The sequence below is a fragment of the Urocitellus parryii genome, chromosome 14 (genome assembly GCF_045843805.1).
Source record: "Urocitellus parryii isolate mUroPar1 chromosome 14, mUroPar1.hap1, whole genome shotgun sequence".
NCBI lineage: Eukaryota > Metazoa > Chordata > Mammalia > Rodentia > Sciuridae > Urocitellus > Urocitellus parryii.
In genome coordinates, this window is record NC_135544.1 from 63561991 (window position 1) to 63582549 (window position 20559).

A 20559-nucleotide genomic window follows, 5' to 3' on the forward strand; every position below is an offset into this window, starting at 1 on the left:
CATCACTAGCACTTAGAGAAGTGAAAATCAAAACTACACTAAGATTTGAGGTTCAATCTTAAAGGCTGAAAATGAGCATGTTTCACCTCTCTTTCTCCTTCTACCACCAAATCCTCATAGAAGTTAGAAAAGGACATTTGAAATGCTCAGTGATCCAAAATAAGAATGAGAATTTCAAGGACTGAACACAAAAATAGATTATGAAAGAGTAGATCAAGTTGAAAAGACAAAAGCAAACATAGAACATGCAAGGAAACAGTTCACTTGCAGAAGCTGAGAGGTAACAGGCTGCTTCATGCTTTCAGTATTACATACCAGGGATCACAGAGCACAGGACAACAATAAGATAGTTATCTGGGGTACCACACCGTGGGGTACATAGAGCAAAAACATGGGAAACCCTGCAGAATAAAAGGCATCAACTGAACATCCCTCTCTCAGAACCCAAACAAGGAACCACCAACAAGCAGGGGGGAGGGATAGAGAAGAGCTGTGTAATGCACTTAAGAAGCCTGACTGAGGAGCTATACCAAGAAGTTGTACCATGCACACAAAACTACATATCATGTTCAAACACACAGGCTACAGCCACCAAAATTTACCATGCCCTAGACCACAATGAAAACGCCAGCCAATTCCGTAAAGGTGTTATCACACAGGCTGCAATTCCTTGTGCATCTAAAATTAGAAGAATTTTGACTCCTCAAAAAAAAAAAAAAAAAAAAAAATTCCATATACAATGAAATTAGGGCCATAGAAACAATTCCAAATAATTGTTAGATTAAAGCAAAAATCAAGATGGAATTAAATTAAAATACTATAATGGCAGAAGCAACAGGGATTTTAGATATATGTATTTGAAAAGAGATTGAAATCAAACGGCATATGCTTTTAACATAAAAACATAAGAAAATACCTGGATACTGGATAAAATAATGTAAATGTTAAGGCAAAATTTAGAAAAAAACAAAGGAAAAGCTGATGTGTGTAGCTACTGGGTGTTTTGTCTTCCCATTTTTATCTTGGTAAATTAAGATAAAAGATAAACAAAAGTTTCTAGCTTAAGTTAGGCAAAATGAGAGAGCAGACAAAAGTAGAATATATAGCTAATATTTCTCTGATACCTGTAGTTTCTAAAACCACTAAGTGGATTTTTATTAAAATTAATCTTATTAATATTTTTATTATATAGTTCATATTAAATGATTTAATCTATATTAAATGTTATTTAAATTGACTTTGTTAAATTGTATTAATTTAAATGAAATTTAATGAATTTTTAGTATACCGATTTTAAGTCCTTTAGTTATAAACCAATGAGTGGGACAGCTGGGTCAAATGGTGCTTCCGATCCCAGTTTTCCGAGGAATTTTCATACTGCTTTTCAGACTGGCTGCATCAATTTGCAGTGCCACCAGCAATGTATACGTGTACCTTTTCCCCCCACATCCTCGCCAACATTTACTGTTGCTTATATTCTTGATGATTGCCATTCTGATTGAAGTGAGATGAAATCTTAGAGTAGTTTTGATTTGCATCTCTCTCATTACTAGTGAAGTTGAACATTTTTTCATATATTTATTGACTGATTGTATTGCTTCTTCTGTGAAGTGTCTGTTCAATACCTTGCCCTTTACATTAAAATATATATATATATATATATATATATTGTTTATTGCTGGCAAAAATAGAGTATCATTGAATAGTTCCAAAGTTTAGAGACTTCTAAAAAAGTGGCTTTTATAGACTTTCATGAGTTGAAAACTAGTTGTATTTCTAATAGGGTGGAGCTCAGTAATCACTATGTTGCCATCAAGAAAGCCCGGCAGATGTTTGCCCAGTGGAATGAAAGAAAAAAAAAAAAAAAAAAAAAAAACAGAATTGAGAACATCATCCAGGCAAATCAGTAGGCAACTGATTCTAGTTCGAGGCAGACAATTAATCTGTTGACGAATCTACTTTCACAGTTTGTACATAACATTTATGGACTATTATTTTAAATTCTATTTTAAAAATATTTATTATTTAGCCTTTAGTGGACACAACATCTTTATTTTATTTTATTTTTTTTTTTATGTAGTGCTGAGGATCAAACCCCATGCCTCACGCATGCTAGGTGAACGAGCTACTACTTGAGCCATAGACCCAACACTCTCTTAAAGAAATTCTTATTTCCACCTTGCTTCTTTATGATAATGAGAATTCAAATTTATGGGTAATATATCATTCACTGAACAACTTCTCAGTCCAAATCAATCCTTCTACTACTGTATTGTCACTGGAGTGTTATGTTAATCTTCCTACAAACGTGTGCGGAACATTTCATTGATTATGCCAATTCTTAAAGATACAAATGTGCCGAGCCCTAATATCCAGAGTACACAAAGAACTCAAAAAGTAAACATTAAGAAAACAAACAACCCAATCAACAAATGGGCCAAGGACCTGAACAGACACTTCTCAGAGAAGGATACACAATTAATCAAAAAATACACGGAAAAAAATGCTCACCATCTCTAGCAATCAGAGAAATGCAAATTAAAACCACTCTAAGATACCAAATCAGTCCAGTAAGAATGGCAGCCATTAGGAAGTCAAACAACAACAAGTGCTGGCAAGGATGTGGGGGGAAAAGGTACACTTGTACATTGCTGGTGCGACTGCAAATTGGTGCAGCCAATTTGGAAAGCATTATGGAGGTTCCTGGGAAAGCTGGGAATGGAACCACCATTCGACCCAGCTATTCCCCTTCTCGCGGACTATTCCCAAAGACCTAAAAAGAGCATGCTATAGGGATACAGCTACATCAAGGTTCACAGCAGCACAATTCACAATAGCTAGAATGTGGAACCAACCTAGATGCCAGTCAATAGATGAATGGATAAGAAAATGTGGCATTTGTACACAATGGAATATTACTCAGCACTAAAAAATAACAAAACCATGGCATTTGCAGGGAAATGGATGGCATTAGAGGAGATTATGCTAAGTGAAGTTAGCCAATCCCTAGGAAAGAAATGCTGAATGTCTTCTTTCATATAAGGAGGGGGACTCAAAACAGAGCAGGCTGGAAGAGCATGAAAAGAAGACTACCAATTAGAAGGGACAAGAGGTGGGAGGGAATGGGAGAGAGAAGGGGAATTTCATGGAAATGGAAGGATACCCTCATTGTTACACACAATTACATAGAAGAGGATGTGAGGGGAAAGGGGGGAAAAAAGGAGAGAAATGAATTACAGTAGCTGGGGTAGAGAGAGATTATGGGAGGGGAGGGGACAGAAGGGGGGATAGGGAGGGAATAGGAAAGGCAGCAGAATATAACAGACACTAGTATGGCAGTATGTATAAACCTGCACGTACAGCCAATGTGATCCTGCAAACTGTACACGTGGTAAAAATAAGAATTCATACCCCACTTGAATCAAATGTATGAAATATGATATGTCAAGATCATTGTAATTTTTTCTTAAGCAACCAATAAAAATTTAAAAAAAGAAACGAGACAAGGCCCATATTAAAGAGATTTAAAAATTCTACTGAAATCTATAAGAAAATGTTTGAATGAATCATGAGGTATTAAAAGAAGTACAAACTTAATATCTTGCATAGAATTTATCACCCTATGTTTATAGACTCAAAAAGCTTTCCTTACTTTAACCTTCAACTGTGTTTTAACAAAGCCACATTATTCAGGGCTCTCTACTTCTGGCTTTATTCTTTCTTACTTAGTCTTTTCCCCCATATGAGATCCTCACCACCACAGTCGTCAATGGCTGACCTTGCATTATATTTCAAGGATCACTCTATGTAACATCTTCTCCATTGACTGACTGTATTCAATTGCACTTCATAGCAGGAAATGTATATAACACAGCTTTATGTTGTTCACAATATCTACCACAATACCTTGTACTTTTTGGGCACTGAATATATGTATAAGGATACACTTATGATTACTGGATCCTTTTTGTCACGTGTGCTCGCGAATGAGCCAGGGTTTTCCCTCCATATCCCCCATAGTTTCCAGGAATATTCCAAACATATTGAGAAGAAGAGAAATGCTTTTATTTGGACGGTCAGTTTCGAATACACTAGGTAGGTATCTCTCTCAGATAGAAATACAAAATGACAAACAGCTGTGGTCAGAGTGAACCATGCTAGAAGACCGAATCTGAGTGATCAGAAATGCCTTTCAGCAGGAGGAGCAACAACCACTGGAACCAGATTCAAGCCAAATGGGATAGGTCTTACACTGAAAAAGGATCATTATTTGTGATTTAAAACAATAAACAAACACAGAACACCTAAAGAGAAGGAGGCACCCTGCTATAATTTGGATCTGGAATGTTGCCCAAAGGTCATGTGTTGAAAGCTTGGACCCCAATCCACCAGCATTCAGAACGGACTCTACAGAAAGGTGAATTGAATCCTGAGCTCTAACCTCGTCTGTGGATCAATCCACTGATGGGTTCATGATTGGACAGGACTATCGGGAGTTGGTCAAAACTGTGGGCGGTAGGGCCTAGTTGGAGGGTAGGCCACTGGAGTTGATTCCCTGGAAGGGTACATCATATTCCTCAGTCCTCTCTTCCCCTCACCATTTCCCTGATCTCCATGAGTTGAGAAGCTCTGTTTTGAAGCCAGGCTCTCTGCCATGGTAATCTGCCTCACTTCAGGCCACAGCAATGGAGCCTGAAATTGAACCAAAATAAATATTTACTCATTTAATTTTCTCAGGTATGTTGTCAAAGTGATGAAAAAGTCTTCTAACACACACACACACACACACACACACACACACACACACAGGAGGAATGGTCTAAAGGGAGAAAAGGACACTTGGTATTGTTGATGCCTTCTTCAACAGTAGACACAGCTGGGGTACAGCGTGGATTCTCACTTCAGCAGATGCTAAAAGGGGCTTAAATTTTTATTTTAGTCTTTTATGAGGAGACATTGACTAACACAGGCCTGACTTCTCTCTCAGATTTGGAGATGAATAAGAAGGACCAAGAAGATTTCCTTTTCTAGCACAGGACACAAATGCAGTCACTAGTTTCTGATAGCAATCTGAGTAATTATGTCTACTTGCTCTATCTTGAAGGCAAGAGACATTATGAGGTGATTCATATGATCCTCAGAATCTATTTAACCATTAATTTTCCAAAAATTCTTCCTTTTTTTTAAATTTTATTTCTGCCACCTTGGGGTTTTGTTTCCTGAACAGACATATAGAAAGAACAGCTCAAGGAAAAGAGTCTCCTGAATATGGGCTCTGGGAAGAGAGTAATGGGAGCAAACCCAAACCCCTTCTAAAGGGTAATAAGGAAAATGATCCTAAAGGAAACAAAAAGGCAAATATGAACAAAGTGGCAGCAGGCTCCATTTGTTGGCCACTTTCTCTGCACCAGCCATCAGGTGAGAACTACACACACTATGTTCTCATTTACTGTTCAACTCATGCTTGTGAGAGAGGTTTCATAAATGCATTCTGTCAGTTTAGCTCCAAAATTGCTTTGGTCCCAACTGGTCTGTCTGTTACAGCCCACGTGCTTCCTCTCTTTGCTTTGTCCCCAACTCTACAAAACTGCCTCCTCATTAACTTGTTGGAATTTAAACACCTTGGAAAGCAGGGCCTTATCTTAACTCCTTCTGATCCTTAGAGGTATGGGAATTACATTTAGGATTGTTACTCCATAGTAGAAAATTTCTCAACTTTCTATTTCGCTCTGTACTCTTGAAACCTGGATTATATTTGGCACTGATAAACAACCATAGGTGAAGTGAACATCAACCTATTGGCTCTAAAACAAATTTTTCTTAAGTGAAATTTAAGCGGAATTTTTGAGCACTTAAATAAACTTCAATCAGAATCAACAAGGACCAAATAATATTAAAATGAACTCGAAAATGTATAGATTAACAGCAAAAGTTTACTTTTGGAAAGGGTAAAGATGGTTCTTTAGTGAAATTTAATCCGTATTATAATTTGAATTCTGAGACTGATTAAGACTCTGTGATGGTTAATTTTATATGTTAACTCGTCTGGGCTACGATGCCCAGATACTTGGCCAACTTTTATTCTGGGTGTGTCTGTGCTGGTGTTATGGGGTGAGATTTACTTTTGAATCGGGGACTTTTAGTTAAATAGATTCCATTCTCTAATGTGGAGCGAGACCTCACCTCGTCAACTGAATGCAACTGAATGGGACAAAAAGCCCACCTCTCCCAGACAAGAGGGAACTGTCCAGTGAACTACCTTTGGATTTCATCTACAACATTGATTCTTCCTGGCTCCACAGCACACTGCCTTGGGACTCAAACTGGGACACTTTCCTGGATCTCTAGCTCCTCCCAGCCAACCCTGCCCAATCCTGTGAGCCAATAGCTGACAGGCAAGTGCAGGGAAGAAGCAGAGGCCCTGCAGGGGGTGAGTGTGCTACTGGATGCCAGTCCCTGGTCAAAGCGCAGGACAGGCTTCTGAGTTTACAGGCAGGAAGGGATGATTAGTGTTGGTGGAGCCCCAGGAACCCCGCGCTCTGAGGAATTCTGAGCGCTTGGGTCATAATCGACCCCGGCAACGCCGGAGGACGTTCGGGGCAGAGAAGTGGATGGTGATGGACGCGCTTCTCAGAGCTGGTCCGATGGATCACTGAAGTGGCCACGATGTGGTCCTGGTTTGGAGGCCTGGGCTCAGGCTTGGGCCACTTCTTGGGTCAGGTGGGGAGCAGCTTGGCTTTCCTCACCGGCCAGAGCTCCACCTTCAACAGGGAAATGCTTCTGGATGACTTAGGAGACCCAGAAGCAGCTTTACATCATTGTTCGAGAAAGGAAATGGAAACTACTGATTCCACACTAAGATGTGAGAATGAAGGACCGAAAAAGTGCTGTACTGACCTGGAAGAAAAGCATGAAGCATCAGAGCTACAAATAAACCATCAGTCTGTAAGTTCCCAGAATCAACTGCCACAGAAAGAGGTAGAGATCAGCCATCCTAAAGCAGGACAGATTGTACTGCAAGATCAAATGTTCCAACTACAGGCAGCTGCTCAATCAGTACGCTCGGGAGCTTGTGGTGTACCAACAACAACTGCACCGGCTCCGTTCGGTTCCCTGGTCGGTAGTCATTTTTCAGCCTTTCGTGATGATGACACGGACTTTAGTGACATAATTTTATCACAACAAGAAACAAACGGATTACCAACTGAAGTTGCAAAACATGAATCTGAAGTTGGCCACTCGAGGCAGATTGCTGAGGCTCAGGGAACGCACCATTCTGACTCAAGTGAAATCTGCAAAGTACTAAATACTATCAAGACTCTTCAACCAAACCAAAGTCCAGACATATATGATCATCAGCATGAAATTTCAGTTTGGGAGCAGAGTTCTACTGTGGCAGAAAAGGGAAGAACCCTTCCTCAGCATTCAGCAGTGGAAGAAGTGTTCAGGCTTCAACGAGCCCTGGCTGATGCGGAGAAGGAAATCGTGAGACTAAATGGTTTAAACCAGGATAACCGTCTTGCTGAAGACAATCTGAAACTTAAAATGCATGTTGAAGCTCTAGAAAAAGAGAAGTCATCATTGAGTCAAGAAAAAGAGGAACTTCAGATGTCACTGTCAAAACTGAGCCGTGACTATCAAGTCATGAAAAACAGAGCTTCAACGGACATGAATTTGAATGTACAATTACTAGACTTAAAACTTCACTTGAAGGCAAAGGAGGAAGAACTGAATCAGACTATCAATGAAAAGAAAATGCTGATGGCTGAGTTAGAAGAACTGGATCATCGGAATCGGGAAGCTACAGAGCACATGATTTTGATACAAGATGAGCTATCAAAACAACAAAATGAAGGAGACCTTGTCATCAAGAAGTTGGAACAAGATCTAGATGATGAAAAAAAGAGAGTTCATCAACTTGAGGATGAGCAAATGAACATATCCCAAGAGCTGCATGTGCAGAAGGAGAAGTTAACTGAGAATGCACGGAGCCTCAGTGATTTGCATTTAACCAAGCAGAAGCTTGAAGGAAAAGTAGAAGATTTAGTAGATCAGCTAAATCAGTCACAAAAAAATAGTTCAAACATCCAGCAGGAAAACCTTGGGCTTAAGGATCACATTAGACAACTTGAAGAGGAGCTGTCTGGGTTTAAGAGTAAGTATCGAACCTCTCTGAATGAAGACTCTAACAGTCATTGTAAGGATGACATGCCTAAAGAACGAGAAGCTGAAGCTAGCAACCTAAGTCAAAATCTTTCTGAAGAGGAACAGCTCAATGAAAACTTAACGAAAGTTGCTGTTGAACTCAAGACGGAAAATGAAATGTTGATTTTAGCACGTGACGATGTAAGGCGTAAGTTGGAAGAATCTATTGCTGCTTACAATCAAATCTCTCAAGAAAAAGACACTATCACGGAGACTCTCAAAAGAGACAAAGAAGAGACTGAAGCCAAACTGCACCAGGCAGAAAAAAGACTGTTGGAAGAAGCAAATAATCACAGGCAGACTATTCAGGAACTCTCCAATGCACATGATTGGAATACCTCGGCCTTAAAGCTGAAACACGAATGTGCAGTTCAACTCAATCAAGAGAAGGACTTTGAAATAGCAGGACTCAAAAAGAATATTGAGCAAATGACTGCTGATGAAAAAGAAACTGAGGAAATTTTGGCATCTTATATAGAAGAAGAGGAGCGATTGACACAAGTCATAAATGAGAAAGAAGTTTTTATTGAAAAACTCGAAGAAAAAATTTCACAACTACAAAAGGATTTACATAAGTGTTCTCAGGCCTTAAGAGAAAATGAAACTTTAAGGCAATCCGTTGAAAGAAAGGACAAAAGTCTTACCTACATGAGAGCAGAAAACAACTATCTGCGAGTAGAACTGGAAATACTTACGGAACAGCACAATCAAGCTGCACCAGTGGCTGAGCCTGAAGCTCTTGATGCTATCACAGAACTAGAATTGGAGGTATCTCAACTGAACATAGTCAAAAATCATCTGGAAGATGAAATTCAAGACCATCTGAATATAATTGAAAATCAAAACCAGCATAAAATGCAACTACTTCAGTCTTTACAGGAGCAGAAGGAGGAAATGCATGAATTTAAGTACAAGTATGAGCAGATGAATGCTGCGCATAGCCAGTTAATTTTAGAAAGAGAGGAGGAAATTAAGAACTTGCAGAAAACTATTGAAGAACTAAAAGCCCAGTTGCCTGGAGAGAGAGGAGACGCTCAAACACTGAATTCTGATATTTTTCAAGAGACCAAAGTAAAAATCCTAAGAGAAAACGAGGTTCAACACTTCCAAGAAGAAGAGAAAGCTCTGCATTCTGCTGAACTAGCCAAAGAAAAACAGTCAATAGCTGAATGGAAGAACAAGGCCGAAAAGCTAGAAGGAGAAGTAACATCACTGCAGGAACGTTTGGATCAAGCGAATGCTCTGTGGGATTCTGCTTCCAGGCTGAGAGAAGACTTAGATCTCAAGGAAGAGCAGATGGCAGAACTGAAAAAACAAAACGAGCTCCGAAAAGAAATGCTGGACCACGCACAACAGAAATTGTCGACTTTGGTCAACAGCGCAGAAGGAAAAGTGGACAAAGTCCTCATGCGAAACCTTCTAATCGCTCATTTCCAGATAACAAAAGGCAAACGTCGTCGTGAAGTATTGCAGTTGATGGGGAGCATCCTGGACGTTCCAAAGGACGAAATGGAGCACTTGTTGAATAAAGATTATGGTGGTGTCAGAAAGTGGATGAGGAGTTGCCTTGGAGGGGCTTCAACAAGTGTCCCCAGCACACCTCCGAAACCAAATCAACAACCCCAACCCGTGCTTCAGAGTTCTTTTTCAGAACCCCTTTACCAGGAAATGTTAAAGATGGAGCCAAATTAAGAGCTGGCAGAAGCACCAACGGGAATCCACTCTTGGTCCCACGTTCTGCAGCGGTGCCTCTTAGTAACCTCGCTGGAGTTGGACTTGGTGGACCTGGGCGTCCTCTTTTCACACCCATTGCAGATTTCATGCCCACCTTTACACCGTCGCCAGTGTCCCTGCACAACAGGGCCAGAGCTGTACTCCAGGATCTTCTAAATATTTAGCATTATTCTAAAGAAGCCATAACCCTTTTTGATGTTTTACAGCATGGCCTTTTGAAAAAGCACGCATGTGCTTGTAGACAAAAAGAGAAAGCAAAACAGCTGGTATATGTAAGTGTATAGCTACTAGGTATTTTATTTTATTTCTTTAGTTGTTGTTGTTGTTGTGATTTTTTGCTATAGTACTTTTTAAAAAATTTGTTTTGTTTTTTGTAGCACTTTTTGTTTATAGAATTTTGTTCCAATGTAGCAGATAATCATCACCAGTTATCAATTCTGATGTACTTTTGTGAGCCACTGTACAGAGCAGCCTTCTTGAACCACTAGTTCCAACCTCACTTAATGGCATTAAGATAAAAACGATACATGCAATCACAGGAAACGAGAGAAATCCAACCCATAAGAAGGATGTCTCAGATTTAGAGTACATGAAAACCAAATATAATGTTGCAAAACGTTGAGAATATTTAGTTTATCCAAGATAACATTGTACAACTACCAAGCGAAAATTCCAATGGGGAGGACCTAAACAGGAAGCTTAGTGGATAAATTCTAAGATGCTTTGAATCCAAATTCTATGACCCCTATCCATTTTGCTGATTTCCATTTCTCTACGAAAGTCACTTCACATTAATTCAGTTTTCCAGATGATAAATATGTCCAGAAGGAAGAGTATTTTTATGAGGCAACCCCGAAGTGGGATCACATGATCCATTGCCAATGGAAAAGTTAATTAGTAAGAATGTATCATTAAATATCTGGACTGCTTATCTACCTACTATTGGGGGCTCTACAATCGTTCTTATAAACACATTTTATAAAACATTTGATCAAAACAAGTTGGGGAGAGAAATAAGCTGACAACAGTTTTTGGAAGATGAAAAGCTTTACAACAGGAGTAGTTATAACCTTTTGATAAATTAAGGTAAAAGATGAATCAAAAGTTTCTAGCTTAAGTAGGTGAAATCCGAGAAGCGAAAAAGCAGATTGCATAGCACATACTTCTCTGACACCCGTAGTTTCTAAAACCATTCAGAACGTTTTTATTAAAATTAATTTAAACAAAATTTAATATGTTTTTAAATATAAATTATACTATCATTTAATATAAATTAATCTAATTTAAATCAATCTAATTTAAATTAATTTTATTAGTAGTATTATTTAAATTTCTTTTATTAATACGATGGTTTGATTTAAATTTATTTTATTAATTGATATTGTTTATTAACTTATGTTAAATTATAGTATGATTTATATTTAAAAATTCATTAAATTTTATTTAAATTAATACAATTTAACAAAGTAAATTTAACATAATATAGATTGAATTATTTAATATTGACTATATAATTTAATATAAATGTCAATAAAGTTAATTTTAATAAAAATGCTCTTAGTTGTTTTGGAAATTACAGGTGGCAGTGAAGTATTAGCAATGTTATCTTCTTTTTTCTCCTCTTTGATTTTACCTAACTTAAGCTAGAACCTTTTGGTTTATCTTTTGCTTTACTTTACAAAAATAAAAAAAAGGAAGAAAAACACCTAGTAGCTACACACATATCAGCTTTTCCTTTCTTATTTCTAAATTTCACCTTAACATTTACATTATTTTACCAAAATTAAGATGCCATCAGTTGTTAGGCATGAACAAAATCACTGAAACAACAACTGGAGGACGCATCCCAAAGGCACATTGGCCAAGTATTCAAAACATATAAATGTCTGAGAACCGATGAGCTCTGATAGTAAAGTTTCCCACCTATGAAAAGTTTCCCAATGCTATGGAAAATGATGACATTTCTCTTTTTGTGTTTTTTAAGCTGAGAACCAACCTAAGGTATGTTATCAGAAATTGTATGTAACTCAAGTCTTTAAATTTCTTATTTTTCCTGTACTGCAGACAAAGAGGCTCACAATTCCTTGAGCTCTACTAGCATTTCAGTGACAGGAAAAAATTCAATGATGCATAGTTGTTTATTTGCATTCAATGTCTATCAATCTTACATACTTTGGGAAGGGTCACAAGCCACGGCCCTTATGCCTCCTGCTCTATTTCAAAGCCTCCAGCATCAGTTGCAACAATTCTAGGAAACACTGGGAATACTCTATGGTACAAAATGCACAATTACTTTTATTTGAAAGCATCTCTAAGACATGAGTCATTAGGTGACTTTCTTGTTCTAAGTAAATTTACTGAATTATTATTAAGTGATAACACGGTAAGCCAAAATGAAAAATGAAAGCATATGCTTCAAATCAGAGCAAGGAAGAAATAAGAAGGTATGATGTGTGGTAAAAATACACGAACATGCAAATATTATCCAGCCTTCTTACGTCAAATGTCCTCTCTTTTATTTATTTATTTTTTGGAGGTTACATTCTTGCATGATATGCATGGAACAACTTTTGGGGGGATACGATCAGAAATTCAGCACTAAAATCTGCCTTCCTGTAACATCACACGGCTTACTCCCGAGAAGAATATCAAAGTATATATTTGGCTTCGACTTGCCAAATTACTTGGAATCTTATTCCAGTAGACTTCACACGGTTGGGAAAAGCAGAGTTCAGATTTGTCATGAGAGATTTTTATATATTCTGCTCACTCCATTGTGTCTAGGTGAGCCTTTGGGTTTCAATGCCTGGAAACACACTTCTTATATTTCAGAATTGAAGAGCTCTTGGAAACGGCGACCTCACTGCATTCTTGAGAAAAATATGTTATACAGGTACTCAGAAAATTACAAAGATTAATCTAGATCCAAGGTTTTTTTAAGACAAGGGGTTTAATGGAGAACACAGCAAGATAGCCTTAGAAATTTCATACTCCCTGCATTCTTAGGAAAAGCTGCTATATTGTAAAGAATAACACCAAACAGAAAAGTTCCTAAGAAAATATTGTGCTTTCAGTTTCCTTGTCTCATAAATTTTATTAAAGTTTCATTAAAGACCCTGTATTTGCTAGCCTTTTTATTAAATACTTTTTTGAGATATTCTATTAATGTCTATGACTGGATTTTACTTGGTCTCACATGAATGTCGCTCCCTGTGACAAAGGGTACATGGGAGGCAGGCAGGATCAGCCTGTCCTCTCCGAGGCACCAGCTGTCCGAACCAGGCTCTGACAGAGGTAGTGAAGGGCACTAGCGTCTCCTGGACTGAGCGAGAGGGTAAGTATCTGAGTGATATTAATTGTGTATAAATGCCACATTTTTTTTTTTTATGCATTCATCTACTAAGTTGTTTCCACAATTTAGCTAATGTGAATTTTGCTGCTATAAACATTGATGCGGCTGTGTCCCTGTAGTATGCAGTTTTTAAGTCCTTTGGGTATAGACCAAAAAGAGGGATAGCTAGGTCAAATGGTGGTTCTATTCCCAAATTTCCAAGGAATTGCCGCCAAACTGCTTTCCATATTGGCTGCACCAATCTACAGTCCCACCGACAGTGTAGGAGTGTACATTTTTCCTGAAATCCTCACCAACACTTACTGTTGTTGTCTTCATCATAGCTGCCATTTTCAAAAATCGCTGACATTCTAACTGGAGGGAGGTGCAATTAAACCCCTATCTCTCACCATGCACAAAACTCCACTCAAATGAATCAAGGACCTAGGAATAAAACCAGAGACCTTGCATGTAACAGAAGAAAAAGTAGGCCCTAATTCCAATCATATGGGATTAGTCCCAAAATTCCTTAATGAGACTCCTATAGCACAAGAATTAAAACCAAGTATCAATAAATGAGATAGATTCAAACTAAAAAAGTTTCTTCTCCACAAAACAAACAATCTGGGAGGTGAATAGGGATCCTACATCTTGGGAGAAAAGTTTTGCCCCATCACACATCAGATAGAGCACTAATCTCTAGGGTATAGAAAGAACTCACAAATCTAAATACACACACACACACACACACACACACACACAAATAAATAAATAAATGAATGAATGAACGAACGAACGAATAAATAAATAAATAAAATAAAATAAAATAACCCATTCAATAAATGGGCCACGGACCTGAACAGACACTTCTCCCAAGATGATATAAAATTAATCAACAAATTTATGCAAATATGCTCATCATCACTAGCACTTAGAGAAGTGAAAATCAAAACTACACTAAGATTTGAGGTTCAATCTTAAAGGCTGAAAATGAGCATGTTTCACCTCTCTTTCTCCTTCTACCACCAAATCCTCATAGAAGTTAGAAAAGGACATTTGAAATGCTCAGTGATCCAAAATAAGAATGAGAATTTCAAGGACTGAACACAAAAATAGATTATGAAAGAGTAGATCAAGTTGAAAAGACAAAAGCAAACATAGAACGTGCAAGGAAACAGTTCACTTGCAGAAGCTGAGAGGTAACAGGCTGCTTCATGCTTTCAGTATTACATACCAGGGATCACAGAGCACAGGACAACAATAAGATAGTTATCTGGGGTACCACACCGTGGGGTACATAGAGCAAAAACATGGGAAACCCTGCAGAATAAAAGGCATCAACTGAACATCCCTCTCTCAGAACCCAAACAAGGAACCACCAACAAGCAGGGGGGAGGGATAGAGAAGAGCTGTGTAATGCACTTAAGAAGCCTGACTGAGGAGCTATACCAAGAAGTTGTACCATGCACACAAAACTACATATCATGTTCAAACACACAGGCTACAGCCACCAAAATTTACCATGCCCTAGACCACAATGAAAACGCCAGCCAATTCCGTAAAGGTGTTATCACACAGGCTGCAATTCCTTGTGCATCTAAAATTAGAAGAATTTTGACTCCTCAAAAAAAAAAAAAAAAAAAAAAATTCCATATACAATGAAATTAGGGCCATAGAAACAATTCCAAATAATTGTTAGATTAAAGCAAAAATCAAGATGGAATTAAATTAAAATACTATAATGGCAGAAGCAACAGGGATTTTAGATATATGTATTTGAAAAGAGATTGAAATCAAACGGCATATGCTTTTAACATAAAAACATAAGAAAATACCTGGATACTGGATAAAATAATGTAAATGTTAAGGCAAAATTTAGAAAAAAACAAAGGAAAAGCTGATGTGTGTAGCTACTGGGTGTTTTGTCTTCCCATTTTTATCTTGGTAAATTAAGATAAAAGATAAACAAAAGTTTCTAGCTTAAGTTAGGCAAAATGAGAGAGCAGACAAAAGTAGAATATATAGCTAATATTTCTCTGATACCTGTAGTTTCTAAAACCACTAAGTGGATTTTTATTAAAATTAATCTTATTAATATTTTTATTATATAGTTCATATTAAATGATTTAATCTATATTAAATGTTATTTAAATTGACTTTGTTAAATTGTATTAATTTAAATGAAATTTAATGAATTTTTAGTATACCGATTTTAAGTCCTTTAGTTATAAACCAATGAGTGGGACAGCTGGGTCAAATGGTGCTTCCGATCCCAGTTTTCCGAGGAATTTTCATACTGCTTTTCAGACTGGCTGCATCAATTTGCAGTGCCACCAGCAATGTATACGTGTACCTTTTCCCCCCACATCCTCGCCAACATTTACTGTTGCTTATATTCTTGATGATTGCCATTCTGATTGAAGTGAGATGAAATCTTAGAGTAGTTTTGATTTGCATCTCTCTCATTACTAGTGAAGTTGAACATTTTTTCATATATTTATTGACTGATTGTATTGCTTCTTCTGTGAAGTGTCTGTTCAATACCTTGCCCTTTACATTAAAATATATATATATATATATATATATATATATATATATATATATTGTTTATTGCTGGCAAAAATAGAGTATCATTGAATAGTTCCAAAGTTTAGAGACTTCTAAAAAAGTGGCTTTTATAGACTTTCATGAGTTGAAAACTAGTTGTATTTCTAATAGGGTGGAGCTCAGTAATCACTATGTTGCCATCAAGAAAGCCCGGCAGATGTTTGCCCAGTGGAATGAAAGAAAAAAAAAAAAAAAAAAAAACAGAATTGAGAACATCATCCAGGCAAATCAGTAGGCAACTGATTCTAGTTCGAGGCAGACAATTAATCTGTTGACGAATCTACTTTCACAGTTTGTACATAACATTTATGGACTATTATTTTAAATTCTATTTTAAAAATATTTATTATTTAGCCTTTAGTGGACACAACATCTTTATTTTATTTTATTTTTTTTTTTATGTAGTGCTGAGGATCAAACCCCATGCCTCACGCATGCTAGGTGAACGAGCTACTACTTGAGCCATAGACCCAACACTCTCTTAAAGAAATTCTTATTTCCACCTTGCTTCTTTATGATAATGAGAATTCAAATTTATGGGTAATATATCATTCACTGAACAACTTCTCAGTCCAAATCAATCCTTCTACTACTGTATTGTCACTGGAGTGTTATGTTAATCTTCCTACAAACGTGTGCGGAACATTTCATTGATTATGCCAATTCTTAAAGATACAAATGTGCCGAGCCCTAATATCCAGAGTACACAAAGAACTCAAAAAGTAAACATTAAGAAAACAAACAACCCAATCAACAAATGGGCCAAGGACCTGAACAGACACTTCTCAGAGAAGGATACACAATTAATCAAAAAATACACGGAAAAAAATGCTCACCATCTCTAGCAATCAGAGAAATGCAAATTAAAACCACTCTAAGATACCAAATCAGTCCAGTAAGAATGGCAGCCATTAGGAAGTCAAACAACAACAAGTGCTGGCAAGGATGTGGGGGGAAAAGGTACACTTGTACATTGCTGGTGCGACTGCAAATTGGTGCAGCCAATTTGGAAAGCATTATGGAGGTTCCTGGGAAAGCTGGGAATGGAACCACCATTCGACCCAGCTATTCCCCTTCTCGGACTATTCCCAAAGACCTAAAAAGAGCATGCTATAGGGATACAGCTACATCAAGGTTCACAGCAGCACAATTCACAATAGCTAGAATGTGGAACCAACCTAGATGCCAGTCAATAGATGAATGGATAAGAAAATGTGGCATTTGTACACAATGGAATATTACTCAGCACTAAAAAATAACAAAACCATGGCATTTGCAGGGAAATGGATGGCATTAGAGGAGATTATGCTAAGTGAAGTTAGCCAATCCCTAGGAAAGAAATGCTGAATGTCTTCTTTCATATAAGGAGGGGGACTCAAAACAGAGCAGGCTGGAAGAGCATGAAAAGAAGACTACCAATTAGAAGGGACAAGAGGTGGGAGGGAATGGGAGAGAGAAGGGGAATTTCATGGAAATGGAAGGATACCCTCATTGTTACACACAATTACATAGAAGAGGATGTGAGGGGAAAGGGGGGAAAAAAGGAGAGAAATGAATTACAGTAGCTGGGGTAGAGAGAGATTATGGGAGGGGAGGGGACAGAAGGGGGGATAGGGAGGGAATAGGAAAGGCAGCAGAATATAACAGACACTAGTATGGCAGTATGTATAAACCTGCACGTACAGCCAATGTGATCCTGCAAACTGTACACGTGGTAAAAATAAGAATTCATACCCCACTTGAATCAAATGTATGAAATATGATATGTCAAGATCATTGTAATTTTTTCTTAAGCAACCAATAAAAATTTAAAAAAAGAAACGAGACAAGGCCCATATTAAAGAGATTTAAAAATTCTACTGAAATCTATAAGAAAATGTTTGAGTGAATCATGAGGTATTAAAAGAAGTACAAACTTAATATCTTGCATAGAATTTATCACCCTATGTTTATAGACTCAAAAAGCTTTCCTTACTTTAACCTTCAACTGTGTTTTAACAAAGCCACATTATTCAGGGCTCTCTACTTCTGGCTTTATTCTTTCTTACTTAGTCTTTTCCCCCATATGAGATCCTCACCACCACAGTCGTCAATGGCTGACCTTGCATTATATTTCAAGGATCACTCTATGTAACATCTTCTCCATTGACTGACTGTATTCAATTGCACTTCATAGCAGGAAATGTATATAACACAGCTTTATGTTGTTCACAATATCTACCACAATACCTTGTACTTTTTGGGCACTGAATATATGTATAAGGATACACTTATGATTACTGGATCCTTTTTGTCACGTGTGCTCGCGAATGAGCCAGGGTTTTCCCTCCATATCCCCCATAGTTTCCAGGAATATTCCAAACATATTGAGAAGAAGAGAAATGCTTTTATTTGGACGGTCAGTTTCGAATACACTAGGTAGGTATCTCTCTCAGATAGAAATACAAAATGACAAACAGCTGTGGTCAGAGTGAACCATGCTAGAAGACCGAATCTGAGTGATCAGAAATGCCTTTCAGCAGGAGGAGCAACAACCACTGGAACCAGATTCAAGCCAAATGGGATAGGTCTTACACTGAAAAAGGATCATTATTTGTGATTTAAAACAATAAACAAACACAGAACACCTAAAGAGAAGGAGGCACCCTGCTATAATTTGGATCTGGAATGTTGCCCAAAGGTCATGTGTTGAAAGCTTGGACCCCAATCCACCAGCATTCAGAACGGACTCTACAGAAAGGTGAATTGAATCCTGAGCTCTAACCTCGTCTGTGGATCAATCCACTGATGGGTTCATGATTGGACAGGACTATCGGGAGTTGGTCAAAACTGTGGGCGGTAGGGCCTAGTTGGAGGGTAGGCCACTGGAGTTGATTCCCTGGAAGGGTACATCATATTCCTCAGTCCTCTCTTCCCCTCACCATTTCCCTGATCTCCATGAGTTGAGAAGCTCTGTTTTGAAGCCAGGCTCTCTGCCATGGTAATCTGCCTCACTTCAGGCCACAGCAATGGAGCCTGAAATTGAACCAAAATAAATATTTACTCATTTAATTTTCTCAGGTATGTTGTCAAAGTGATGAAAAAGTCTTCTAACACACACACACACACACACACACACACACACACAGGAGGAATGGTCTAAAGGGAGAAAAGGACACTTGGTATTGTTGATGCCTTCTTCAACAGTAGACACAGTTGGGGTACAGCGTGGATTCTCACTTCAGCAGATGCTAAAAGGGGCTTAAATTTTTATTTTAGTCTTTTATGAGGAGACATTGACTAACACAGGCCTGACTTCTCTCTCAGATTTGGAGATGAATAAGAAGGACCAAGAAGATTTCCTTTTCTAGCACAGGACACAAATGCAGTCACTAGTTTCTGATAGCAATCTGAGTAATTATGTCTACTTGCTCTATCTTGAAGGCAAGAGACATTATGAGGTGATTCATATGATCCTCAGAATCTATTTAACCATTAATTTTCCAAAAATTCTTCCTTTTTTTTAAATTTTATTTCTGCCACCTTGGGGTTTTGTTTCCTGAACAGACATATAGAAAGAACAGCTCAAGGAAAAGAGTCTCCTGAATATGGGCTCTGGGAAGAGAGTAATGGGAGCAAACCCAAACCCCTTCTAAAGGGTAATAAGGAAAATGATCCTAAAGGAAACAAAAAGGCAAATATGAACAAAGTGGCAGCAGGCTCCATTTGTTGGCCACTTTCTCTGCACCAGCCATCAGGTGAGAACTACACACACTATGTTCTCATTTACTGTTCAACTCATGCTTGTGAGAGAGGTTTCATAAATGCATTCTGTCAGTTTAGCTCCAAAATTGCTTTGGTCCCAACTGGTCTGTCTGTTACAGCCCACGTGCTTCCTCTCTTTGCTTTGTCCCCAACTCTACAAAACTGCCTCCTCATTAACTTGTTGGAATTTAAACACCTTGGAAAGCAGGGCCTTATCTTAACTCCTTCTGATCCTTAGAGGTATGGGAATTACATTTAGGATTGTTACTCCATAGTAGAAAATTTCTCAACTTTCTATTTCGCTCTGTACTCTTGAAACCTGGATTATATTTGGCACTGATAAACAACCATAGGTGAAGTGAACATCAACCTATTGGCTCTAAAACAAATTTTTCTTAAGTGAAATTTAAGCGGAATTTTTGAGCACTTAAATAAACTTCAATCAGAATCAACAAGGACCAAATAATATTAAAATGAACTCGAAAATGTATAGATTAACAGCAAAAGTTTACTTTTGGAAAGGGTAAAGATGGTTCTTTAGTGAAATTTAATCCGTATTATAATTTGAATTCTGAGACTGATTAAGACTCTGTGATGGTTAATTTTATATGTTAACTCGTCTGGGCTACGATGCCCAGATACTTGGCCAACTTTTATTCTGGGTGTGTCTGTGCTGGTGTTATGGGGTGAGATTTACTTTTGAATCGGGGACTTTTAGTTAAATAGATTCCATTCTCTAATGTGGAGCGAGACCTCACCTCGTCAACTGAATGCAACTGAATGGGACAAAAAGCCCACCTCTCCCAGACAAGAGGGAACTGTCCAGTGAACTACCTTTGGATTTCATCTACAACATTGATTCTTCCTGGCTCCACAGCACACTGCCTTGGGACTCAAACTGGGACACTTTCCTGGATCTCTAGCTCCTCCCAGCCAAC

General features: G+C 37.9%; 1 pseudogene; it reads left to right on the forward strand.

Annotated features, from left to right (window-relative positions):
* The first annotated feature begins 6666 nt into the window (after positions 1 to 6666).
* LOC144250089 (thyroid receptor-interacting protein 11 pseudogene) lies at positions 6667 to 10103 on the forward strand (annotated as a pseudogene).
* The last annotated feature ends 10456 nt before the right edge of the window (positions 10104 to 20559 follow it).